The 27,369-nt window shown below is 34.8% G+C and overlaps 1 protein-coding gene and 1 long non-coding RNA gene across 3 annotated transcripts in view; both read left to right on the forward strand.

The window, feature by feature from the left end:
• KLHL1 (kelch like family member 1) overlaps positions 1–27,369 on the forward strand; it is a 190,651-nt gene that overhangs the window by 15,575 nt on the left and 147,707 nt on the right. The gene's annotated exons all lie outside the window — the stretch shown is intronic.
• On the forward strand, positions 23,097–25,535 carry LOC138107730 (uncharacterized). Its single transcript, XR_011149674.1, has 2 exons — positions 23,097–23,283; positions 24,978–25,535. It is a non-coding gene; the product is annotated as an uncharacterized lncRNA (long non-coding RNA).

Consider the following 27,369-nt stretch of genomic DNA (forward strand, 5'->3'; position numbering starts at 1 on the left):
ATATTTTGGGGAATTTGGCCACCACATGAATTTTTTTTAATGGTGTACTTTTTCTGAGCACAGTTCTTCCCTGTGAATAATTATGTCGCTTAAGTAATCTTTTGGGTTTTAGTGGCTCCTATGTTTATATATACTTGCTGTAGGATTGAGAACAGTGTCTTGGGGTGACTTTAAGATGTGTATCCCCTGTCGCCACTCTGTGCCCAGACATGATTCCTGTGCCTTTCTGTGTCTTTAAAACTAGATGTGAGAGAAAAGAAAAGAAGCCAGATGAACTTTTCAAAAGAAGTTCATGCTCCAAGGTCACTCTATCTTCTCTGTGTGCTTCTGTGGCAGCGAGAGCGGAGGAAGCACCCTTTTTGCTGCTTTCCAGGCAGCTTTCGGCTCTGTTTCTCTGTAGAGAGACAGAGAGTTAAACTTTTTTTTCTCCCTGGGACTTTGACCTCTTCTTCTTCTCTTCTGGACTGTTCAACAATACCAGAACACAATGGGAGACCCTACAGTGTTGGCCTGGAGGGGGGCCTACGCCAACACAGCTCCGAAGAGGAGAGAGAGAGGGAGACCATGCCCAAAGAAAGGACTCTAAAATCTTCCCAGGTTTCTCTCCACAGCAAGAGGTTTTATTATTTAGCGTTATTATTTTTTTCCCGTGTGTTTGTTATAGAAATAGGTTTTTTTCCTTCACTTCCCTCCAAGGAATTTCTTCCCGAACCTTGTGGGAGAGGGGTGGCTGTAACCTGCCTTCTATCAGGACGTTCAAATTCAGACGTTCCTCTGAATTTGTCTCAAACTGGGGCAAACAAATACGGCTTTCAATAACAGTAATAAGTTTTAGATGGATGAACTTCACTTTATTCCATGCCTTTTGAAGAAATATGCTAAATTAATCTTATGTTAAAGTTTATCATTTACTATGAGCATAATATTTCAGTCTTATTTTCCATTACTGCTGATAGCTACTCAGTAAGATGTAGTGTCAAGAGGAAATGAGCCATAACAATCTTATATATAGGAAATAATATTTTTGTTAAGAGCTTAATAGGGGCAAAAAAAGTGCAGTATTATTCTTCTGCTAAACCTTTTGTCACATGCTGTGCATTGTCCCTGCTCTATGACCTTTTCAAATGGCACTTCATTTTAAATCTCCACATTGTTTTAGAAACCAATTTCTGAGATTAAAGCAACATTACTTAGATTTTATAATTAGAAAATTTGGTAGAACTGACATGCAAACCAGAGGAATTAGATTTTTAGTAAGCTTCTTCTGACTGCTGTAACTTTTCTTACTGTTGCTTTTGTATATTGGATTATTAGGTCAAAAACAATTTAACAACTTTTCCAAGCTTTCTTTGCTAAAACTTCAGGCAGTAAGCTTTGATGAACCTCTTTCAGCCTTGTTTTTCCAGTGATACATTAGTTTCTTCAATTTAATTTTACTCATCTAAAAGAAAGACATCTAATTCAGTAGTAATCTAGTCAAAATAATGTACTCAGTATTTGAATATAGCTTGTCTGAACAAAGAAGATGTGCACTGCACAAGATGAGTTCTCTATCTCTGTGATGAGAGGGAAGCAGGATCACAGTTCTTGAGTGAGATCCTTATTGAGGTAGAGTATCTCAATGGATTTAGCCATTTACATTTAGATTACCCATTTTGGTGTATCTTTCTATATTCTGTAGTAAATGGAGAAAAATATATACTTTAAGCCATGGTTCAGCTGACATGTATCATCTGTCTACAGTAGTATGGATTGGATTGTGCTTAAAAAGTGCTTAAATTTCTGTGTTACCCATTCTATGTTTCCATAAAGATTGTCCATGAATGGTATAATGAAGAATAGACTGGGGTAAAGCAGAATCTGAATTTTACTCTTCTAATGCGCTTTAATTTCTGGGAAGGCAGCCCAAGCCTTATCATCTTAACCTAAAATGATAAAAAGAATGAATTAGAAGAGAATAAATATTCTTTTAAAGGTAGAAATAAAGAATATTTTTTAGCTGCTGTCTTTCATGTGTAGATGAAAGATGAAAGTTACTTCAAATTACAACTACTACTCTATAATAGACGATATTAGGATAAAAATGTAACTCAGAAGGTTCTAAAACAGATAGAAAACAAGAATTTCACAGTTCTGATAAAGAAAATTATGTAAACTATAATGAAAATTCTACAAATTAGAAAAACATATACAAAATGAAAATTTCAGAAGTAAATTACTCTTGCAATTGAAAGTGTTTTTTTCAGTCCTAGGTACATAGTTTCACCTATGGAGAAGTAAGAGAACCCCCAGCTTTTAACATTGCTGAACCACCTGCTGAGCCATCTATTTGAACTATTTTTAAGTGTACTTAAGAGCTACATATAAGAATTTCATACAGAGATACTGTTTAGAGATACTGGATTTCTGAATTCAAACAGAATGTATTCAGATTGAGGCTCAACCTTAGAGAGCCCCATAGCTATTGAGAGGTCCGCTAACGGTATCGACTAAAATACTTTTGGTGTCTGGTGACAAGTAGTGCCTGATCAAATTTTGAGATTGGCCAAGACTAAATAACTGAAAGTTTTGAAAGAAAGTTTGTAACAATTTCATTTTATTGGATCTCAATGGTTATTTTCCTTTTTTTTTTTCCCCTGTTATGCATTGACCAAAAATAAGTATAGCATGAGAAAGAAGTATCAGAAAAACATCTCCATAAAGCAGCAATGCAATAAAATCTGTATTTCTTTCCTTTCTGGTAGATATACTAGCTGTCTTTTAAACAGAGGTTATCACAAACTCAACTCTTGTCTTAATATTTCATAACCTTAAACCTTATAAAACTTTAACTCTGATATAAAATTTTAATAGACAGCAGAAGATGCTGAATAAGAATGTTTTGAAATGGGTTCTTTAGCACAAAGAAAGAAGCACTGAAGTAATTGTGAATATTTCATGTTATAAGAACTAGCTTCAATGTCAACCTTCATTTTTTTGAGAAAAACAATTCCGTCAAAAGGTTAGTTGTAACCTTTGGAAAAGGTTGCTTTAATAATACCAAGCAGGGAAGCATATGAAATGTTTGCAAGCTTTTGTGGTTTTAGTATGCATGTTTCTGATGTCAATTAAAAATATCATCATGCAGGGAAAAGTGCATTTTGAAGTAAACACTGGTAAAAGCTTTATCCTCCAGAAAATGTTTTAAAGGAAAACAAATAAGGGGCTAATGATTGACATGTATTTCAGGTTGAAGTCTGCAAGCCCCAGTTTATTGTGGGAGTTAAAGAGTAACATTTGAGTTTTCAGTTAATTCTGACTGACTACACCATTTTGCTTGGCTTCATTGGTCCCACTAAAATTAGAAACCAAAGTCGTGAATGACAACAACAAAATTTAGGAAAGTCCATTTAAAGAATCATGCCTGATATCAAGAGTATTTGATCACAGTTGGACGGGGTAGTCCATTTATGTCAAGTTCCGCCAGCCACAAGTAGGTTGCTTAAAGCTATATGTGATGGGACTATATTAACAAGTTCTTGGCTAACTAGTATGATTGATGGCTATCCAATGTTTCTGTGTTTCCTATCCTCAACTCAGAAATAGCTTCAAGGACTGAAATGAGGGGCATTTTGTTTTGATCTGTCATTTTTTTGCTTTCTTTCCATGCCCCAGTTGCTCTGTAGCTTACAGCACTGTCAAAAATGGGTCACCTTATCACTGACTACACAAGTTGTGACAAGCATTAATGTGAAGGAGACTTTTACTCAGAATAAAGGAAAGAGCTTCTCAAATTATCTTTCCTCCTTTTCTCTCACCCTTTTTCTCTTTTTTTTCCTTCTCATTCCAAAGCATTGAGCTGTATTGCTGTCATAGCCCTGTGAAAATACTGCTTTGTAAACTGCAAACGTAATAAAATTGCTGGTCATGACAAATGACTCAAGTCAATCTTTCCTATTAAGTCCATGTAATGGCTGCAGTATGTACTGTGCTGTACTGAGGAATTAGAGTATAGCCTCTGCAGGAACTAACCTACCAATATTTAACCAGAAGTAAATCAGACAACGATGAATTGTCTTCTTCTTTAAGAGTATTCATAAAGTCTCTACTGTGCATTTGCTTTGGAGGCAAAAGTTTCCCAGACTTCTGGAACCTTGTGCAGCTTCTGTGTACTAGTTTTTCTTTTATCAGGTTCAGTTTCTAATTTCATTGCATACAAATTTCCATAGGGGCTTTGAGAAGGTTTGATTCAATAAAATTATATAAAATTGACTTTTCATTTTACATCTGGAAAGTGTGGACTTTAGTGACATTACCAATAACTGACAGGGATAAGATGCATACCAAGGTATGTGTGCTGCATCATCTTAAATGTATGGTTTCTGATTCAAGAGGTGATTATAAGAAATATTTATTTTAAATAATATGACTGTGGTGGTATATTATGCATTCTAGATTACATATAGACACAGACACAAACAGATTAATCTTCCATTCCCACAGAATAAAGATACTGAAAATCTCTCAAAAAGAAACTGTGTCTGTATTTTAAATTTTTAAGAAAAGAATAGTCTTTATTAAGGGAATGCTAAAATAAAGAGGATTAAAATGAAATTACTGTCATATCACCTTTTTGAGAAGTTAAAGACAAAAACTCACTGTCAGATCAAAGATTCCAATATCTGACTTAGTAAGTGGCTGCGAGCGTATATTAACATAAGGAAAAAGTATCAAATGGTATACTATATTTATTAAGAAAATAAAATTATCCACAATGAATCCAGAGTTATCTTCTAAGTGGTAATAGCCAATTTTTAGCCAATTTGGAGCCTATTGTTTCCCATATGTGGTGATTCTTCCCTAGTCTCCTTGGTTCTGTAGTTATCAACACTGAATTTAATCTACTGTTGTTATCATTCACACGTATTACTCAGTCATCTGGAAACATGAGATCTTTCTTATGCCTCTATGATCAGGTTAGATGTGATGATCGTTAATAATTTAAATAAAATATTTTATATACTCATTTTTCTTGGGTAAATAATTAACAACAAACCCAACACACAGATTGTTCAGGGATGTTTCTGTGGAGATCTCTTCAGTATGAAAAATGACCATTTATTTAAATTCTTCTAAATTCCAATCTTTTAGCTGATCATTAATTCATTACAGATCTTCTTCTTCCTTTAAAAGTGGATAGGTTCTTTCAAATGCTCCGAGGGACAACTTAACAAAAGTTTTATTGAAAACAAAGTACATATTGTTTGTATCAGATTCATATAATGGCTGATCCCTTTACATACTAAAATTTGTAACCCAGTTTGAAAATACAACTTCTGTATCCAAGTGTATATGAAACATGTTTCTTATTTTATTTTTATACTCATTTCCTTTTAATATAGATAAGACAATGACCAGACCTCTTTTTAAAGCTGATTTCACCCTAATAGCTTCTGTCCGTTATTCTGATATCAGAGGTGGTTTAAGTAATAGCTTAAGCCACAGCCGATTGGTGTGTATTTCATAGAAAATTATTGGATAAATAGCAAATTATCCAGACAATTTATCATTTTCTATTTTAGAAATCCTTTTCTTTTAGCAACTTCATTTTGTGACTACTTGTCAAATTTTGTTTCCAGTAAAAAGAAGACATCTGGTCAGAGAATCTACATGTGTCCCTCTGTGACTGAACTCTATTGTAAATAGAAAATTAGAAAAGATACATTAAAAAAACAAAACAAAACAAAACTGCACAAAGCATAGGACTTAAAACCTTGAAAAATGCATATTTTTATGCAGTTTCTTTCCAGGTATGATTCACTTTTTCAGTGTGTGATACTGTAATATTTCTACTATCCATTTCTTGTTCTTTGCTAGAACTATCATCTTCATTTCAAGAGAGTCTCAAAAAAAAAAAAAAAAAAGAACAGGCATCTGAGAATATGAAACTAAAAGATTGTTTGGTTTTAGAGCTGTCATTCTGTCAAGCTTTTTTAAAATGCATCAAAAAAAACAAGTTCATAATAACAGAAAAATAGAATGGGAAGGAAGAATTTATTTCCTCTTTTTTCTATCATTTTCTATCATTTTTCAGAGATATGATAAAGAGATATGATAAGATAAGATATGATATGATATGATATGATCATAAGAGATATGATTCAGAGATATGATAAAGACTTAATTTTTAGTAAAAGTTAATCCAAAGATTAATTTTTGTAGGAATGCATAATTATGAAATTAATTTCTGTTATCACATGTTTAGTGATGACTGTTAAAACCTCAGCAAATAGCCTTGTGGCTTTGTTAGTACAAGGAGATAACGTGTCATCTCACACATAGATCATTTGATGCTCAGTGAAGCTCCTTTGAGCTACTGAAGTTTTACCATTTATTTAGGAAAAGGTTTAACTTCCTCATGACATTACATTACTCATACATAACGAAGCATCTTTGGGAAGGAAGAGCAGAAGGAAGGAAAACAGGAGTCATTTAAATACTTTTAAAATGTTCTCACCATTTGGTTATTCTCCACATGAAAGGTCTACTAAAGTATACTGTCTCCTAAGATAAAGACCAAAGTTCAGGAGACAGTCCAAGCCCAGGACATACATCAGAATATAAGCATGCCTGTTACTGACTAGTTTGGGTGTCTAAACTCTCTGCATTCTGTGACTTTTGGTTGGTTGGTTTTTATTTATTTAATTTCTAAGTTACTTAGCAGAAAGTAATCTGCTTTAATGCTGGAATTCTGATAAATACTACTATTTAACCATATTGCCTCTTAAGTATTCTGGAAGCTTCTGATTTTTCTTGAAAATGCAGAAAAATAGCATGAGAAAGAGTTTCTCCCTTTTGAAGAAATCAGTTCAAATAATTTGTTTATTAATCTTTCAGTGTTTATGTTTGTAGAATATTGTAGCTGATAAATAATTGCAGAATTAGAAGAACTTGCAATATTATGGTGCATTATGCTGCTAATGAATTATGTGCCCAAAATTTTCCTGTGAAAAATTTAGGCAAATAGAACTCAAAAATAATTCTTCAATAAAATGCAGTCACCTACCTTGTAATTTTATTTATTTTTTTAAGAAAGTTTGAACACATCTCTGCATGACTTGGGAAAGATTGTCTTTATTCTTTAAAGGGGTCTTTTAATATTATTTGTGCTGACTAAAGGATTATAAAGGTGTTCATAAACTTAATAGCCTAGATTAAAAGCATAATTAGGGAATTATGTAATCACACCTCATTTCCTGCTCACTTTTAAATTCACCTACTAGGAGAGATTCAGAGTAACTTACAGCAGACAGCTAACAGGAAGCACAAGCAATCTCGTTAATATAAATATTTTCTTAGGTTAGTTATGTACAGATATGTATGAAAATATATACACATACATATGACCTATGATCAAAATACACCTTTTTGTTTTGTGGAAACTCTGTATGGGAAATAGGCTTGGATGCTGTTGCAATAAACATTCACTTCTGCACTCTAGCAGTCATTCCTCCCCCAGCACAGAAGGCTGAAAGACTGGGGAAGAGGAGATTGAATAACCCCATCCAATCCTGTGGAGAATACCAGAATGACACATAACTTGAAAAAAATGAATTATTTTTAGTAAAAAAAAAATAAAAAAAAATAAAGCTATGCGGTGCAATAATACTCTAAATTATTACTATAATTGATAAAAGGACTCCTGCTCTCAATGCATAAATTCCCACGAGCCCCACAGAGTTTTGAATTAAGAATTCATCTCTAGAAAGCCTTACTTATTTCAAAATAGAGCATATGTGCTGTAATTTCAAAACAAATTTAATGTGTTAAAATTTTATTTTAAGAATAAGACATATACATTAAATACTAGAAAATATTATGCTTTTTTTGCTGTGAAATACTTGATATCAACATGTTTTACTGAATATAGTTTAAAATATTTATATCATTAAAAATTTATGACCTTTTTAATAATTGTGATTTAAATTAAATAATAAATCAAAATATTTGGAAATAACATGCCATTTGTTTTGACTCACAGAAAGATACTATTTTATGAATTTGTGCCAGCCCTGCAATGCTATTAAAAGTACCATCTTGACTTCAATCTAAGAAACATTATGTTACCTCTACAATAGTTCAAGTTTTTAAATTGTTTTTAATTATGTTATTTATGCTATATTAACTCGTGAAATCTACTGCAATTTTGAAGTAAACAAAGGGAGAATAGAGATGTGCATGGGTACCCAGGAAAACAGTGCTCTGTGGGAAACAATGGTTTGACTAATGTAAATCCCAAGTTTCAAGGATACATTTATTCCTATCCAAATATTCTATGGTTTCTCAGCCTAATCACTGTTTCTTAGTTAAAAGAATATGGATTGTTAATAGTGACCTGGACAATACTAACCTGGGTAAGTCTGCACCACACTTTTCTGCAAAGCATAAGCAAACACACTTTGGATTGCTGAAGTGGATATAACTGGATTTTGTTTCTAAACTTCAACTTGTTCAAAAAAAGACCAGTAACTGTAGTCTGTAGTTTTACTAATTGTCAATAGTCTGTAGATGTTCTTGTGTTTTGGACAAACTCAGAAGCTGTAAATACCAATAAAGTAAACCCCACATTCCTTCTCTCTCCTAAAGAACAGTTGCTTCTTATTAATATTAACTACATATACCTTTCAAATCCATCACTGAAAAGAAATCAGAAACAAGAAAAGTGCTGTGTTTGCCCTCTTTCTGAAGCTTGAGCTTCATTCAGGAAATATGTTCCAGAAAACTTAGTTTTGAAGTCCCACCAATTTAAATAAGAATGTATTTCCTTTCCTTAATGGGATCTTACATTAATAGTATCTTCATTTCAGTTACTCTTCAGTACACAGGAAAAAGCTAACACCTATCTATGATTCCTTCTAAATGAGATTCTTACAAAACAGCAATAATGTTTTCATTTTTGAAAATTTTATTTACAACTTCTGACTACTGAACCAAACAGAATTGAAGAAGGCAGTCCTCTTCCTTCATAAAAGCTTTACACAACAGTAGAGTTAAAAAGGGAACAAATAATTGAGAGTTTTAACTTTTTTTAATAGCTACTTATGTTCAAAATGCTCTGTAAACAAAACCAGAATACGGATTCACCAGAGAGGCCTCTTGAATATACAAGTTGGAGTCCTTATCCTGTGAGGGATGACAAGCTGTTAAAAGTTATCAGTGTTGTCAATAGGTAAGGTAGAATGTGTGTGTGGGTTTGAGGACCAAAAGCACTGTTGGTTTTATTTTTACTGCTAAATAGGGAAGAGAGAGCAAAAGGTGTTTCCCTCCTATATATCTCCCCACTATGTTCACAAAAGAGCCCATGGTGGCCCTTAGCCTTGAATAAGCACACACCTGCCTTTAGGCATCTGGTTGAGGCATAAAAGTGAGGAATACAAGAACTTGCCATAATGGCAGTAGAAAAAAGAAAAGTATTTCCAGGTAATCTAGCACATTTTTGGTCCATTACAGCAGCTAACTCAGTGTGATAAGTTGAGCTTTTCCTCATTAGCACCTTCAGCTTTGTGACTCCTTCAAAGCAAGGCAAGAGAAAAATAAGGGAACATATGTTAGTGGTGTAAAATGTACAGAATCAGTCTCTCTTTATGGAGGTCAGGGAAGACTGAGAAGTTGCTCCCAGCAGACACCTACTGGTCTATTCACTCTAAGAAATTGCTCTCAGGTCAGTATTAGGCCATGAAATGCAGAATCCTGCTTGAAGGAAACATAGTTGCATACTTCCATGAGTCCAAGATTATTCCAGAAAATTAGATTCACTGTGGTAATAAATTTCTTGTGGTCTTCTTTTGCCATCTTTCCTTTGTTCTACCTTCAGATGAGACTATGACATGAACATTAAAGGAAGATGCAAGTAGAATTCAGTATCAGGCAGATAAAATGACATTTAGAAACAGCTTTGTTTTTATTATGGACAAAGATCCAAATAGGTTTAGATTTTTACATTGTAATTTAAGACCATAAATCTCCTGACCTTTAATGAGACTGTTACTGTCACTGATTGTTGTGATTTCAAATACCTTTTTGAAAAATATGTGAGGTTTTAGAAACTCAGAAACAATCATGTATTTTTCTACTAATTAAACTGAACAAATTTGGTGTGTGAGCCACATTTAATTGAGAGTGTTCTGCATGCGTATGGGTTCAATACTTCAGAGCTGTCATCCATTATGATGCTTTTTCTTAGCATAATACCAGAATAAACTCAGTCAGTGTGCCTAATGTAAACAGGAATAAAAATATAAAAGCAAATTGATGGCCTCATGCACGAGCATACATAAAGTATTCCAAGGAACAACACTCTAAAAAGACGCTCTTTGAAGATGTACTGAAATGCTGCAATGGTTATTCCTTGTTTAAAAATGGACTGGCAAAAAAAAAGTATTTCTAAACCAAACAGCAGGCCTGTGGACCCTTAAATGTTACTGAGTTAATAAACCTAAAGTAAATCTAAACTGCCACATATTGGAAATCCTTGAATTAGGGCTGTCCATTAATGTCTTAAAATTTTCTATGCTTGGATTGAAGCAAATGAACTCTCTCTTCTCTTTTACTGTTTTGTTTGCCTTAAGGATTGTTGATCAATCTATCAATCAACAAGTATTGCAGGTACCCCCTTAGAATAAAATTTGTAGCTAAGCTTGTTATCCTTAAGCTCTAAGCTAAAATTGCACACAGTTGTACTTAGGCAGCTAAATGTCAATATGTCGGTCAGGCATTGATCCACCTAAGTCTCTTCAAACATCTCCAGTAAGAGATTTTTTAAATAGCACTGGTAATATGTCATTCAACAGAATAAAATACTTATTTTTTTACCTTTATTCTTTTATTTCATGTGATTTTTTAAGAGCAAGAGAATGCACTTTGCAATTCTGATACAGAGAATATACTTTAGAAATACTCATTTGTTTATCACTCCCATGAAGTGATACATGGGAAATCATAATATTGTCATGTGCTTGTTGTACGAGACAGCTGATGGTTTGTGTGCCACTGTCTACCAGCTATATACAAATAACTGCTGAGGGTGACAGTTGTGGTACTCCCACTTAGCAGCTTTGGTGGGACCCTCTCAGCTTCAACAGAATGTCTTAAAGAACATTCATGAGATGTGAGCAGTTAGGAGAATATTTATCCACTGACTGCCCTATTTGTGGCTCTTTGAGCCCTAAGCAGTGTCCTTAGTTAATGAAATGGGGAATTCTTTTTTGCAGGCTTTACACAAATCCAGAGCTCAGGGTTTGTATTTCATTATTTATAATTCCTATTGCATTGCTGGATGCATGTACTCATCCACAACAATGCTGTTGAGTTTTGCTAATTTTATTAAATATATTATTAAGAGTGAGCAGTAGCAATGTAACTATTAATCTCTAGAAATATAATTGAAAAAAAAAAGTTTTGCATTTAGTGATCAAAATAATACATGCTTCAGTTCCTTCTTTATGTAATTTTAAATCTTTTTACTGACTTTTCAGGAGCAGTAAAATTCTACTTGCAACTTCTGACCACTGAACCAAAGAGAATTGGAAAAGCCAGTCATTTTACTTAACTTCAGTTCCTGTGATGTAGACATTTGAATGTAGTCGAGCAATTGAAGCACATATTGTTAGAACAAAAGCCGAATAATGCAGTCAGAGAGCTCATAATATCCTTGCTAAAGGAAATGGCCATAAATGTCCAGATGAATACTGCTCTAAGCTCAATTAACAACTAAGTTCAATTTCTCCTGCATAGATACCTAGTGCCATTTGACATGCCTTAAGATGTCTGAGATATGTTCTATGGGGTTGACAGATACTGTAGTGGATTTAGAGGATTCTTTCTGTGATGCCATCTGAAGACCAGACAAGACATGTGAGAGTGTCTTAATTTGCTTCAAGATGCTGGAATGTGGGCAGCTGAACTGATATCTTATAGCATAAAGAATGCCATAGTGACACCTTTATCCTCAAGGCATAAAGACTTTTGTCAGTAAGAAATAATTTTAAATAAACAGATGTATCTTGTGTTTACTTGGTGAACAAATGTACTATAGAAAAGCTAATTTGATAATCCCACATGAAACATTACACATTTTACTAATTTCTCTATTTTAAAATAGCATGATAGGGTGATAATTAACATGTTACAAAATACTTGTTTCTTACTTAATACACACATACAGCAGACTTTGTTGATAATTTAAAAAAAAAGAACAAACAAAAGACCCCCAACCTATCAAAGAGGAGATGGACTGTACTGTAATTTGGTTTTGACTATTGTAATTTCTTTTCTGGAAAAAAACCCCACAGTTATGGGCCATATTATATTATGTTTTATGATCACATAGCACAACTATAGTAATGAAAAACCATGCCTATTACCAGAATTAGGTACAATGCTCCAATAGAGAAATAAAAGTTAATTGTGATCATGAATAGAAAAAAAACTTCCTGAAAATAAATTTAAGATTCATATATCACACCTGTTTCCAGTTATTATTTTCTCACCTATATTCTAAAATAGAGAGCAGAGATTCTATTTAATTTTTGATGTGTTTCTTTACAGAAATTCTTCACTTAAATTTGTCCCCCCATACTGAATTAAGTTATTCATGCTCTATATTCATTTCAGATGCCTTGAAATTGCAAATCTAGGGAGCAATTTTTGTAGATTATTTCATTTTCAAGGGACTCTTAATACATAGGTTTATTTAATGGGATGCTCATTGAACATGGTGCTTGAAAGAAATACTGTCTCTTACTGCAGGAGTTTGAAAGCAATGAAGAAGCGATGGATTTATAACAATTAAATGAAGAAGGTATCATTTTATAGGCTTAAGACACACAGAGCACATATACAGAATTTCACTGAGGTACCTTTATTCTCAATAAATAAACACCAATTTTATAAGATTGCGATCGAGAGATAACACCTATCCTCCTATCACCTGTGTTTGAAGAATAAGTCATGTCTAACCAATCTCTTTGTTAGATGGGCTTTCTCAATTAATTAAAACCTAGGAAAGATTTTGGCACTTAGGATAGCTGATAAATGAACTATTGATATATGACGTAGGTGTAATCTGCCTCTGGTAAGTGTTCAACTGCTTAAAAATCAATCTCAGGATAATTATTAAAGACTTGTAAGCTAAAAGGACATTTATTACAGTTATGTTCTGAACCCCCTTTCATCCACTATTTTAATTGCTTGAATAATAAAAATTCATACAATCTGCAGGTGAAAGACAAAAGAGATTCAAAAAATTACTTCAAATACAAGTCTGATCTCCCATTGATTTTGAACCATTTGGAAAGAAAAAGGAAAATAAAAAGAAGAAATCTAGATTTTGAAGCACAAGTCTCAGATACAAGCAAATTACCCATGGATAGTGTTTTAATAATCACAGATGTGTATATCCCACAGCAAATGCAAGGTAATTTGTGTGAACATATTTCTCTTCAAACCATGAATAAGCTGTTTCACGTTTCTCGTGTCTGTGGCTAAGAATAGAAATTTTGGTCAGCTGATGTGCACTGTCTTTTGGGAACATGTTTAGCTAGAGATATAAACACTGAGAAGGATTGTGACAGATATCTCTAAATCTCATTCACTGAACAGGTTTGAGTTTGTAGAATTAGGCAGACATCTTTCAGTAATTCTCAAGGTTTGCTTAATTTTTACTAGGCAGATGGTTAGATTTTTTTTTAATTCATTTCATTTTAATATTTAAATCACTTTTAGTTTAGCTTTTTGCCTGCTATATCAGAATCATATCTCTTCCCAGTACAGCTAATATAATGAGTGTTTCTCATGTCCCCTGCTTGGCCAAATGCATCCAAATGATGAGCACTTGTACTGTTCAGCAGAATCCCTCTGACTCACCCTGCGGAGTGCTCCCTTCCACCCTCGTGTAATTTACAGAGTGCACAAGGAAGACCAGGAACAGGAGTGTCACCCCTGCCACCCGTATTCGGAATGTGTCAGACTATTTAGTGTGCAGCTAAACTAATCTGCCTTCTGTTCCTAAGTGACGTGTGTGCACAAATGCTGTCTTGATACCTGTCTTGGTATCACCCCAGGACAGTACCAGTGCTATTTGAGAGATACAACGTCCTGTCCTCAGCTTTCCCAAGCAATGCTGGGTCTCCTAAGCAACCTGCAGTGACTTGTTTACTCTCCCCGTGCCTTCCATTAGCCTTCATGGCCTGCTGTCCAAGGACATTGGGAGTGCTGTACCTCTGAAGTGGCACCTCCTGGTGCACTGCTGATGTACATATACGTCTCCTTAGTAATCTCAGGTCAATGTAGAATTGTGGTGCTTACTGATAGTATCATTGCACAAAGAAATGGGCTGCAGCAATACTGCATGTGAGAAAATAAGGAAACAAGGTTTGCAAAACAAATTAGCATCTTACTGTAGCTTCTTTTGAGAGCATGATAGCAGTCTCCCTCTGGTGTGTCTTTTCCCATCTCTGTATCCCAAGTCACACTACATGCTAGTTCAATTATTTGGTGCTGTGAACATTTCACAAGAACTTATCCACAGGTGTCAAACTCCCAACTATCATTATTTTTATGAGCCATCATCCCTTCTGGTAAGTCAACATCTATCCTGCAGGCTCACCCTTCTCCCTGCCTGATTGTCTGCTTCTAAGGATTGCAAGCCGCCGCTCAGTTGTCCTCTTCAGTAACACTGGGTTTCTATGTGCCATTAACTTCAGGAAAAGGAGAAAGAGCTCACCTTACTGAGCAGGACCCCAGCAGTGGAACCAGCTGGAAAGGGAAGAAGTGGTATAAAAATATGTGGTATTGTTATTGTCAAGCTAAGATACTTCCACACAGAAGCTCAAGAAAGGAAAATGAATTCTCCCTCAAAAGATGTACAGTTGTAAGACTATCCTCTTTTCCAGTTTAGGGTGCAGTATTGCACCTATGCATACGTGTATATGTACACACAAGAGATATTTGTGCAGTGCAAGTGCAGTGCAAACTGTCTTGGCAAAAGTCACTATCTACACCTGCGTGAGGTCTGCACTGTTACGAATTTTTTCTGAAGAAGGAAAAAGGAAACCTGGAATTAGATTTTTTTTTTTCTTCAGGAGTTTCAGAGCACTCTGACAAAGCTATTTACCACACAGTGAAAAACCTCTGCTGCAATTGTGATAGTAAATTTATTCTTCTGCTCATCTGCTCTCTCATTTCATACAGACAGTGATGATAGAACTTATTTATCAAGAGTAAACAATTTTTGTACTTACCTTTTCTTATTTATTTCTACTTTTCAGGTTGTTGTTTTTTTTTTTTTTTTTAATCCAGATCTCTAAATCTTTGCAAGAAGCAATCCTTTAATAAGCATATAGGTTTCTCCTTTTTAAGATACAGCTAGATAGCAAAGTAAACAATCAATCTGTGGATCATCTGTTTTCTCAGTTCAGCATATTTTCCCAGGAATCAGCATGATTCCTGCCATAACAGTAGTTAATGAACCAGTACTTCAAAGTCCTTCTTTTTGTTGTTATTTTGGCCACTGGTAAGTAGGCTATTGCAGCTAATGCTTAACTGTGGCCAAATCTATCAGAAGGAAAAGACAGTCTGTATAGTTTTATGTAGTTAGCAATGAATTTCACAGAAGCTTAAAGGGTTTTTTTCCTGAAAAATCAATTGCAGCTGAGCAACTCTATTTTTGCTGTTGCTGTTGTTAGATCTATGCTGAATGATTGTCTCAAGTTAAGAATGCACATCCCAATCAGAAATGGAGTTTCATGGAGCATAAGTGCAGTTTTGTTTTAAAAGTGGTTATAATTTTATAGCTAGATCACATTAACAAATGTAGATAGTAATAAGTAATTTATGCTACTGCTTGTCCTCATCAAACTCATTACTGCAAGTCTTTCATCCCTCTCCCTAATCAGAAATATGAAAAATTCTCCCAAAAGGCCATCTTCATATCTATTCCCTTTCCAACCCCCACCAGTGAAATTTTCCTGTAGAAAAGTCATGAGAACAAGCTTATAGGACATGAAGAAAACAAGCTCTGGAAAACAGTCTCCAGCTTTCAGTTGCCATTTTATTCAAAATAGTAATTTCTCATGGTCAAAGCATAATTTAAGTGCTTGGAGTTCCCTGTGAAAAAAAAAAAAATGAGAACAGGGGAGAGTAGAATGGGAAGAAAAAAAAATAATGAACTTTACAGAATATTTTTGTAGAACTACCTTTAAATTCAAACAGAAAACAACTAATAGGTCATCTTAAAATTTTCACTTACCTTGACTGCAAGATTGGGTCTTCACAAATGGTTTTACTTCAAAAGTGTATCTCATATTTTTGGGAGAAGGGAGGTCAGGGACTGCTGCCTAAGGGAAAGGGAACATTGAGCAGGGGGTGACCACAACACGGATGCTGATGAAGTACAGCCCTAAACTATCTATACGCAAGAGACAGAGACCAGGGCTTGTAACTGGGTCTGTTGATACCCCCAACTCAGCAAGCAATGAACCACAGCCAGGGTACTTCAGGGAGATCAAGATTGTAAGGAGACAAGGCCAAAGACCTGGAGACAAAGCTGCAATACAGACAGCAGTGTAGTTTTACTTTTAAAACAATTCAATTTCCTCTTTCATTATTTTAAAATACAAACTATATTCCTGCATGCCTGCAAAATCAGTAGTGACTCAGAAAGCTTGAATCAAGCCTAAATGACCACCAGTCTCTGTAGACATTAGAAGGAAGAGTGTTGCCTTCCAGTTTTTATTCCTGCATGGAAACGGTCTTAAGGTGCTTGTGGATCCTTCAATTTCGATATAGTTAGAGATTTTAGAAAAATGCAGTCAGGACTATAGGAATATAAAGGACGTTAAATATATCCATGAAAAATTCTGAGCAAGATTAAGAAAAAAGAAAACAATATTTTAAATATTAGGAAAAAATAGACTTTGCTAGCATCAGAACTTGGTAGACAGGCCATACTGAAAATACAGCAATCATATGGCCAATAGGGTGCATTTGTAAGTTTTCTTTTATTGAAATGCTATCTGATCTGGTTTTAATTTGTGAGATGTTAATATTGAACTATTAAAAATACATAATAGATAGCAGACAAAGTAACAATATATTTATTAGAAGTGAACTTTCTGATCAAATCCGTGAGCTAGTCTAAGGAAAATTTTGTTTCTTCTAATACTTGAAAAGGCCAGCTCGATGTTACAGACGAACTAGTCTCAAGTTCATCCTAAGGAAAGAATAAAGAAGTTGATATGGTATGCACTATGAATTAATTAATGCAAAACAAAAGAACTTCATGAAAGATAAGTTTTATCAACTCAATTAATTATCTTTGTTCAAAGGACAAAATGGATACAATCTTGTAACACACTAATAATACATTTTGACACCCATAAGGTTTTATGTTAGTCCTTCATACGATTCTAATTTAAAAGAAAATAGTTTGGTATGGGGTTTTTTTACCAGATAAATGAAGTATGGCTTGCATTGAATTCATTAATTTTCTCTGCTCTAGACTTTATGCTGTCAGCATGCATAAATATACAATTGCTTTAAAGAAAATATATAAATTTATTGATGCAATCTGCAGATAATTCTGAAATTATAGAATCCCTCATAATAATTACAAAATAATATGGTCAGCATCCGTGCTAGTAATGGAATATTGCAAAGAAAATCTTTTGAATACAAGCTATTTCAAGGTATCCATGTATATTTGCTAAGAACATAAAATATATTCCTATGATAGGAAATAGCATCCTCGAAGATAAAAATAGTTTAAAGAGATGACCAACAAATTGTGAATGAAGAAAGAAGAAAAGATTAAGTAAGAAAATACATGGCAACAATGATGCCATCACAAGAACTATACCTCCTATGCTGGTATGTGCTTTGAGGAAATCATGGATCTGAAAACCAAACAAAACAAAGCAAAAAACAGTAGAGAAAAAAAAAAGTGATCTGATAATTATGCATGAGAGAAAGTTAATAAGCAGAGTAATTTATTTTCTTGACTGAGAGTATTTACAAAGAATTTGATCATGACTCAAATATTTCTACACAGGAAAGCATTTTCTTGTGGTACCCTAGTGCTCATAAAGCAAAAGCATCACCATGTGATTTTTGACTTTCTGGGTTTCAGAACTGGTATTTGAATTGTCTTGTAAATCCTGAATCCTTTCTGAGCAAGCAAAATAAGTAGGAATATTACCCACTTGAAGCATGTGTGTGTTTCTACTGCAGTCAGTTGAGTTCTCTTGTATGTTTTTCCAGATGACATGGGGAATTCAGTACTAGGCTGCTGCTTCATTCCCTTCTGCACCATGTAATCTGTTCCATGTGCACGGCTGTATTCATCTTCATAAATGCTGGGGCTCTTGCTGTCTGTTGCTCTCAGGCATGTTGGTAAATATGCATTTAATGACGGTTTACTGTACCTTTGACTTAGTAAAATGTTTTTTCCAGGGATACTGGTAAGAGTTTGGTCTCCTGAAAACATTCAAGGAGGCATAATCAAAGAGGCTGGTCTGAATCAGCTTGGAAGCTCCTGACAAACGTGCATAATAAATAAAGAAGCTGTGGATTAATATATATTTGGAGATAATCGTATTTTTTCCATTTATTCTTTTCTTTGCGTATTGTGGCAACAATTCAGTTGTTTTGTTTTTGTGTTAGTGATGCCAACAATTCCATGTATATTGAAAGGAAATAGTATCTCTAACCCAATAAAAAGTATTGTGCGAAAAGAGCACATGCTTTTTTTTTTCCCTTCAACTCCCCACACCCCCTATTCACATTGTCACTGTTGAACTAGAGTATATTTTAGAGAAAGCCAGGAATTTCTTATGTAGACTTCCTTAAATAACATAATTATACCAACTGCTAGAGGTATGGGCTCTGAGGTTTATTAATATTATCCAGTTCTGCCTTGTCTTCAGAGAAACAATGGAATGTGGAAAGTGACAGAAGAAAAAATAGAGAGAGCATAATTTATACTTATCTCTGATTCTTATTATACCTTGACTGAGAGACCATTATTCTAATGAGAATCATGGGTCTCAAGCCACTGTAAAGGGTTTTACTTCAGTGAATCTAGAAAAATATTTAGCTAGGCTTTTTTATTCTTACATGGTTATAGTTAACTTTGTGAAATACAAGATTTACATAAAAAAAAAAGGATGTTTCTGTCGTTGAAACATATTAATAGACAGGAGACTTAAGTTTAGGTTTTGGCTTTACTTCAAGCCTTCAATGTAATTTTGCAGACTAGTCACTTAATCTCAAAGCTTCCATATGATCTGTAATATAAAGATATCCTCATTTTTCTTTTTATTATGCTTGAAGGGTAGTATTATTCTAATAACATGTGATATTAAGCTCCTTGAGAATAGGTTTTTTGCCAGATAGGGTGAAAGATTGCCCTGGGGTGATGTTAGGAAGCCGCTTTATTCCTTAACCGCACGCCCAATGCCCAAGGACGCTGTGCCTTTGGGATGGACCCGGGGGCGGGGCCACGGGACCGAGTGCGGGGCGGTTGAACGGCTCAGCCCAAGGGCTCAGGGCTCTGGGGCTGGGCAGGGCTGGGGGGGGAGTGCGCCGGGAGCGCTGTGCTGGCTTTTGGGTTTTCTTTTGTGTTCCAGCTAGCTGGGAAAAGGTTGTGTTGGTTCTTCTTTTTTTCTCTTCCCTTCCCCTTGTCTCACTGCCTCCCTTCCCTCCTCGCTGGTCCGGGGGTGCCTGCGGGGTGGCCCTGGCTGGTCTGAGCCTGTGTGTCTGTTCCCTCTCTGGTAATTTGTTGTATTTTGAGGTTTTTTCCCCTGTTCTACCCTGTTTTGTTTGGTGTTAATAAACAGTTTGAGGTCTTTTTTCTACTCTCACTTGCTGTGACCCACTTGTCTTATTGGTGGAGGAAAAGGGGAGAGGCCCTTGTCCCTTCAGAGGAGACACTCACTCCGGAGTGTTTCCTCCTGAAGTTTTGTCTCCAAAACCAAGATGAAGATATAATTGTACACCTTTGTAAACTCTTTACATTTTGGTAAGCTGGCCTATAACTTAAAAAAAAAAAAAAAAAAAAAAAAAAAAAAAAAAAAAAAAAAAAAAAAAAAAGAGAGGCAAAAAAAATACTGGAAAAGAAGAGTTATTTAAGAATTAGAAGAAATCTGACAGATCATACTTGTTATACCAGAGGATTTTCTTAGGATACAGCTGTGAATTCTGATATGTAGACACATTTAGGCATTCTGTCTCTTCTACAGCTGATCTGTTAAAACTTGTTTTAAAGAGAGGGATAACCTGAATCCATAGCGTCATAGAATGACGGAGTCATGGAACGGTTTGGAATGGAAGGGACCTTAAAGATTCTTTAGTTCCAACCCCCCTGCCGTGGGCGGGGGCACCTTCCAGGTTGCTCAGAGCCCCATCCAGCCTGGCCTGGAACATGTCCAGGGGTGAATGGAAATGGTAGCATTGTGACTTCTATGCACTACCATTGAAAATATTAATTATTCTGATAAAAAGACTTAACACTGAGGATATTAAGTAATTGTGCAGCCAGAGGCATTTTCTCACCGTAAAGTTATAAGTTTAAATTACAATTAGAAATCTTTTAAATATTTGATTTTGTCATTTCTCTTTCTAACATTTAAACAAATCAGCAAACTAAAATCTTCAAATATGACAGAATAAAAGTCTGGTACAAGTGAAAATAAAGTCTGTGGTTAAATATAACTGAAGGATACATTGTCATAATTTTTAACTGCTGTACATTGACCTGCTTTTTGGGTTTGCCCTAGACAAAAGCAAGAAAGAAAAGAAAAAACTGATGACACATAAACTTCTTCCTTATTCATACTGGAGAAACAAGACAGAGCAATAAGAAGAAATATTTCAATTAATGGTTAACACTGCTCAAACCTCACTTTCTCCAAAGAGTGGTGTTTCTCAGCCTGAACAAGAGTGCTTCATAAGGGCGTAAAGTCAGACATCCATAGAGATCATGAAGAGAGGAGATACAACTCTTCTAAGCCATGTCACTCAACATTTATGCCAAGGCATAATTGTCTATTTAGAGTGTCCACTTGTGTATTAAAACAGAACTTTGAATTGGCTGCATTCTGCCAAGGAATCTTAAGATTTCAAAATGGTTAATTCTAAGTTGTAAGCAAGTAATGTGAGGAGGTTTTAAAAAAGGGAAAAACAGTGAGGTGATTCAGCTGTGCTGGAAAGTGAATACTAAATACATATCTGCAGAAGGGCAGATAGCTTTGAAGAAAAATAATTGGAAAAAAGTGATTATGATTAGAAGGATTAAAGTATGTTTAAATGTATGCAGTATATTAAACAATAAATGTGTCTTTCCAACATTTCTAAAAGGAGCTGGATTCATTGTTTCCATCAAAGATGTGTTTGCTATTGACAAGATGGTACAGAACAGCTTAAAGAGCTTTCAGAGATTAATTATGAATGCCGGTTTGAATCCTTTAGAATACACATCAATATAATAAAATGTATGCACTAAATATCTTTAAAAAATACATTAAAAGCTTGGGGGAATAACTCAGCCAAGTGCTGGCTAAATCTTTATTTCTACAAAGCTTAAAGGTAGTGTGGGAAGGCTGGGGAAGGCACACTGTTTCTGGTCCTTGGTCTTGAAATGAAGCATCCCAAAATGATGTTTTATTGTAATTATCTTTTTTTCCTCTACCAACATTAAACTTGGCATTATATGCATTAAAATCTCAAGACAAATTATAAAGGCAGAGGTGTGAAAATGCAGTGTAGTAACAATTTCATGTTTAAGAAGCAGAATTTGTGGTGACTCAAGACAATCTTTCAAGTGACTATGGTTTGGAAATGTATAGTGAGCAAAAGTGGTGTGAAGTACACTGAAATAGGCTTTGGGCTTTTTGTCCAGTATAAAGTGGCAGAATTATGAATGGACAGCAGTATAACATCATTCCACAGAAGAGATGCTGTTGCATTTTTACTCAGATAGCTATAATATCACTTATGCATAATACTATATTTCAAGCTTAGGAACATATCACGTTCCTAACTGAAATTCCGTCTCCTACACGATCTTCTCTAGAACCATAAATAACATGTTTCAGTTACATGATGTTACATAGTCAGTGTCAATGTCAGTGTTGTCTAGAGAAGCTTCCAGTTCAGGATAGTGTGTAATCATAAGAAGCTTTCCTGGGCTGGACAGCCACAGAACCCAGGGTTCTGGGCATAAGACCCAGATCTCCCACTGTATGAAGAGATTCCTATTACCCAGAGCCATTACAGACTGTTACTCTTAACAGATGGTCTCAATGATATTAAAGATCTTTCCCAACCTAGGTGATTTTATGATTAGTAAGTGCAGAATGGGTATGTGTCTCTTCACCTCTGCTTTATATTTATGCTAGTCTGGAGTCGTGAGGGAGTATGTCTTACGCTGTATGACTGTCTTTTCCAATCATACAGGATACAGAAATTCAGTCTTGTTTCTTTCATTGGTATTCCCTGCTGGCTCAATTAGGTGTTCCTGTCTCTGGTTATCTGAACTGTTATGAAACAAACAAGATTTTCTGTCTTCTACAACTCTACCTGTACGTGCACTTATTAATTTCATTTCTGGAAGGAATAGCCATACTGTTAGGCATCTTATTATATCTGTGGTTGTGATGAACTCTAATTTTGGCTTATATTCTTTGGATTTTGTTCACCCTGCAGCAGATTTTACCGGTCATTATTTTCTTACCAGCTGTAGCCCTCTTTGGCCAATCAAGGATGAACTGATGCAAGGTTACAGTATCTGTTATCTTGGTGCTTAAAATCTGCTAGATCTCTGGTTTTATAGGTCAATCAGCCTGCCTTGTTGCACACATTTGCAAAATCTATATAAGAGGCGGGTGACTGCTGAGACAGTATTTCCAGGAGTAAAGAGAAAGGGTAAATTTATGTTTGTTTCAGCCATTGACAGGGGATGGCAACAAACAGCTGTTAAGTTCATTAGGGGTCATATCATATAACATGTTTCATCTGTGAATTAGTATGCTTTTAGGCAGCATAGTAGAGCTTGATGGGAAGGCTATATTGGCTCTGTTTCTGTGTCTCTTAGGTTTAAAGGGTTTAAAGCTCTGGAGTATAATAATTTGGAGTTAGTAATTTATCAATGGGAACAGGAATTGAATTAAGGTGCAAAGTTCATCTTAAAACATAACATAAATTTGCTCTTCTCTTTCATTTGGTTCCAACAGTAGAATAGTTGATGGTTTGGTATGTAAGGATAAGTATTATACCATGATTAATATGTGTATGTTATCAAAGCATCATTAGGACAATAAGAACCTTTTAATGATAGGCAGGTTTGGGGTTGATTTAATTTTAATTGGGAAGGATAAGGATTAGATTTCAGTTGAGTTTTTTTAATTGCTTTTTTCCCCCTTAACAACAGTAGCTTATATTTCCAATTTAATTTTTATTATAAAAGCTACCAGCATTTAAATGCATATCCATTTCATCTGAGAGTAGAAATGCTTGTTCTATAATTGTTTTTTCATGCCAAAACCTTTAAATAGATTAAGTATCATCCTTTCAAAATCAAGTAAAATCCTTTTCCAAGGATACAAAGTAAATTAATTTTAAAAGTAAAATTTACTTCATAGTAGTATATAACTTTATGTACCCCAGAACTTATCCTACTAGATTTGCAACTCTGAAAAGTAGGAGTTTTTCTTGTGTGTTGATATTACAGTTATGCAAAAATCTATTCTGTCTGCCCATTTTTAATTATTCCTCAAATATGGATGTAAAATATATCTGTGCTAATGAGTAGGCACTGACAGTGAAAAGTGCATATTGGACTATAAAGGCAAACCTTATTAGGTGGATTAATGTTAGGAGCTCTGAGAAGTTAGGAGTCCTTCCTTTCCCTTTGCTAATAACTAGCATTCTCTTTTCTGCTTTCCTTCTTGGAGAGGCTCTCTGAGTGTGCTTGTAAAGTGTGAACATTCAAGTATATGGCTAGTTTTACCTAGAACTGAATCTAAGTCTTTTAATGTGATTTAAATGCTTTGATTTTTTAAAAAAATGTTTTTTTCTATACATTGTTTTTATAATTGTTCTTTAAATTGGCTCCTTGGTTTAATGTGCTTAAGCTGGTTGCTTGTGGGCTTTGAAGCTAGTTTGTCTGTAACTCAGAATAATCTGCCAGTATGTTTGAACACACAGGCTTTCAAGAATACACGACATGACAATTGAGACAAATCCTTTTTCTTTCTGTAAAAAATCCTCCAAGAACTTTCAAAATATAATCTATCCTGCTCTCAAAATACCAAACCCTATTGCTTCTCGCCTCAAGCCATGATTGCACACAAAGAAGAAATCTATTCAATGATCCTAAGTTTCTTTTCCAACCTAAGTGATTTTATGATTCTATGTTTCAAGTATTGGAAGGCATGTGTTCTGATATGTTTTGTTTACTAATATGGGTGCAGCTATTTAAATTTATTACATTTGGGTGCCTACATTACATTATTTACACAAAATACAGCATTTTTCTAAGCTGCAAACATGATATCGTTAATTCTGGCATTTATTGCTTCAGTTTCTTGGCCAGGTAGTGGATTTTTGGAAACACCACTTCATATGTTTATGACACAGCTTCTCCATTACTAAAATACAGTTAATAATGGCAGCATTTTTTTTAAGAACAGTGATGCTGAATGTGCAGACTACATCTAGATAATATTTGAGTTTAATGGAAATATTAGATTGGTAAGAGTAAATTAGTATGAAGGGTCATATAAAGTCATGATGTGCTACATTAGCGTTAACCTTTTAATTTGTTCTTGTTTTGAATGTAAGAAAACTAAAGCAGTCAATTGCTTGCATATTTATGACTTTCCTAAATGTGTCACACATGAAAATGCATTGTAAGAAACTGAGTTGTTTTCATTTTTCAATAATAGGTGAACAAAAATGTCTAGTTGAGAATGGCTTGACATAAAATCCAATCAAGATAATGCGACCATGAGCTCATTAACTGGACTTGACTGAACTGATGTACAGTGGATTACTGGTATCTTCTGAGAACTAATGTCTTAGCCATGCAATCCTTGAGAACCATAGTAGCATCTTGAACTGTACCTGTACCTGGAATTCAATAGGCAGATGATGCAGCTTACAATGCAGTCAGGTCACAGTGCATCCTTGGAAGGTTTTTTTTTTTTTTCCTTTCAAAGTATTGCTAAGAATAACTAATTACAGCTGTCCAGGGTAGAGGAGGTCAAAAAGCCATGCTCTGATCTGACAGCTATGGCCATAATTATTGTGCAAAATGTATGTGAAATAGATGAACTTCACAGTGAACCACTTGAAACTTCACAGATGATCGCTGACCTTACTGAATTCCTTCTGTATGTGTAGCTCACTAATACTGCTAACAATGCTTGATACAAGTTTACTTTCATTCTTTCTTTTGAAGTGCACTGAGTATTTTTTTGCATTAAACTAAAAGCTAAATGTGATATGCCAGAACTCTTGCTGAGTGAATTGTATATGTGTCTGTGTATGTTTGCTCATATATACATATATGCACATGTCTGTATAAACATGAAAACTCACACATACTAAATGTATTATGCACAAAACTATATAAATATAAAAATGCCTAATAGATTAGAGTCAAAGGAAAACCCAGAAGAGAAAATGTTCCAGCACATCAGATGCGTGAATGGTCTGTATCCTCTCTCCATTCAATAGTTTTCCTTGAGTGTGGAAAATGAAAGGTAGAAAGCTAGGATTTTACTTTTCTTTTAAGAAAATGTAGCCTCCAGTTTCTGTGTCTCAAGATACCACCAAAGGACTGTAGGGAAAGTGTTAATGCTATATTTGTACATCTTTTCCTCTAGTGCTTGAGGAGCCTTATATGATGCTCATGTGAGGAAATCTTGCTTAGTCTGAGGTTACCGCATTTTTACCTGAGGGAGAAGCACTCTTGTGCTCCTTTTTCCACTAATTGCTGTTGACATATTTTTTCCATAACTTTGTGATGTGCCTTACATTAAAACACTTTGAGTTGGGGAACAAAATGAAATTTCTCTGTGTGAGAGATATAGAAGGAATGAGGGGGTCTGTACTAGCAAGCAGAGTGGCCTTTGACCTTGGTATAGCCAGGTGCCAGAATCTGGGCAGCTGGGGTGTCTGTGTCCAGCTGCTGGAGACATCCAGGGGCTGCATTGTGCATAATTTCTTTCTCTTGGGTTTTATTACGCTCTCTCTTTTCTTTTAATGACTGTGTTATAATTATTGGTAATAATAATTTAATCGCAATTATTAAACTGTTCTTATCTCAACCCGCATATTTTACCTTTTTCTGATTCTCCTCCCCATCCCACTAGGGAGCAGGGTGGGGTGGGGAATGAGCTCAAGGTGACACAGCAGTGTGCATTCCGCCATTTAGAATTTCTATTAGAACCAAAGTGTTTTCAGATACTGCAGTTGTATCCTAAATGTGAGAACATAGCATTAGAAGTGGCAAGCACTTCAATGAAGGCATTTAAGTATTAAGGTAAATTTGTGATGGGTGATTTGTAACACAAGAACATGGAATAGATGCACCTTTGCGTTCAATGTTTAGTTTAAACTTATTTTGCATTTCAGCAACGGTGCAGAAGATTTTCCACAGAATTAGGAGTTCTGTCATGTATAATAAACTTGCTAAATAAACTAACGTATTAAATGATTTCCTAAATATTTTTATAGTTTGAGATGCTTGCGAAATTATGTACTAAATTGATTTTTCTTAATTTCTATTATAACTGATTTTTACATCATCAGAAAAGGTACTCTTGGCAAAAAAAGTGAATACAACTTCCCAAACAAATACCCTTTTAGTGTCTTTTATTGTAAATAGAATGATATTGTGCATGAAATTTTTTAATTATGTACTTCTCCTAGCCATGCACATATATCACTTAAATTAATAAATTTGCATTAACTTAAACACATAAGGATAAAGTCATCATTAATTGCTTAAGGGAGGTGAGCATACTATTCTGAAAGCAAGAAAAGTGATAATACAATGTCATTTTAAGAAATTTGTTACAGAGACAGCATATAATGGCAAGCATAATGATTGAAAGTTAGACTTTTTCAGTGTTAAGGTGTTCTGGTGATGTTTTAGGGATGAGATTATTCCAGACATGCACAAGTAGAATAATCTTGAATAAGCACAATTTTGGAAGAAGACTCACAGGGTTGTTTTTGTTGTTTTGTTTTGTGGAGTCTTTTTTTTCCCCCCAGCATAACATGTACCTTTGAAATAACTTCTGTTGATGCCTTGTCAGTGGTGGTGTTTTA

The sequence above is a fragment of the Aphelocoma coerulescens genome, chromosome 1 (assembly GCF_041296385.1).
Source record: "Aphelocoma coerulescens isolate FSJ_1873_10779 chromosome 1, UR_Acoe_1.0, whole genome shotgun sequence".
Classification (NCBI taxonomy): domain Eukaryota; kingdom Metazoa; phylum Chordata; class Aves; order Passeriformes; family Corvidae; genus Aphelocoma; species Aphelocoma coerulescens.